Source organism: Priapulus caudatus, unplaced genomic scaffold, assembly GCF_000485595.1.
Source record: "Priapulus caudatus unplaced genomic scaffold, Priapulus_caudatus-5.0.1 Scaffold2437, whole genome shotgun sequence".
NCBI lineage: Eukaryota > Metazoa > Priapulida > Priapulimorpha > Priapulimorphida > Priapulidae > Priapulus > Priapulus caudatus.
The window spans coordinates 46844-47565 of NW_014579498.1; the positions used below are offsets into that span (position 1 = coordinate 46844).

The following is a 722-nucleotide window of genomic DNA, read 5'->3' on the forward strand; positions in this document are numbered from 1 at the left end:
GCGTGTGTGCATGTGCGTAGACGTGTTTATAGATGTGTTGATAGTATAGACACACAATACTGATCGTGCCATTGTAACATGATGGGTTTCGGCCGCCGCGAGTATAGAAATACATTAGCAGTTGGAAAAGTTGACACGAATTTGACGAGGATGATGTTAAATACCACGGTGTGTGTGTCACGCATTCCTGACGAGGCAGCAGCAGCAGTAGCCACGCATCCCTGACGAGGCAGCAGCAGCAGCAGCAGCCACGCATCCCTGACGCAGCAGCAGCAGTAGCCGCAGCAGCAGCAGTAGTAGGAGTAGTAGCAGCAACAGCAGCAACTGTAGCAGCAACAGCAGCAACAGCAGCAACAACGGCAGCAGCAGCAGCAGCAGCAACAGTAGCAGTAGCAGCAACAACAACAGTAGCAACAGCAGCAGCAGCAGCAACAACAGTAGAAGTAGCAGCCACGCATCCCTGACGCAACAGCAACAGCAGCAGCAGCAGCAGTAGTAATAGCAGCAGCAGCAGCAGCAGCAGCAGCAACAGCAATAGCAGCAGTAGCAGCAGTAGTAGTAGTAGTAGCAGCAACAGCAGCAACAGCAATAGCAGCAGTAGCAGCAGTAGCAGCAGTAGTAGTAGTAGCAGCAGCAGCAGCAACAACAGCAACAGCAGTAGCAGCAGTAGCAGCAGTAGCAGCAGTGGCAACAGCAGTAGAAGCAGTAGCAGCAGTAGTAGT

General features: G+C 52.4%; 1 pseudogene; it reads left to right on the forward strand.

Annotated features, from left to right (window-relative positions):
* The window catches only part of LOC106818696, a 3404-nt pseudogene extending 3341 nt beyond the window's left edge, over positions 1–63 (forward strand).
* Positions 64–722: the final 659 nt, after the last annotated feature.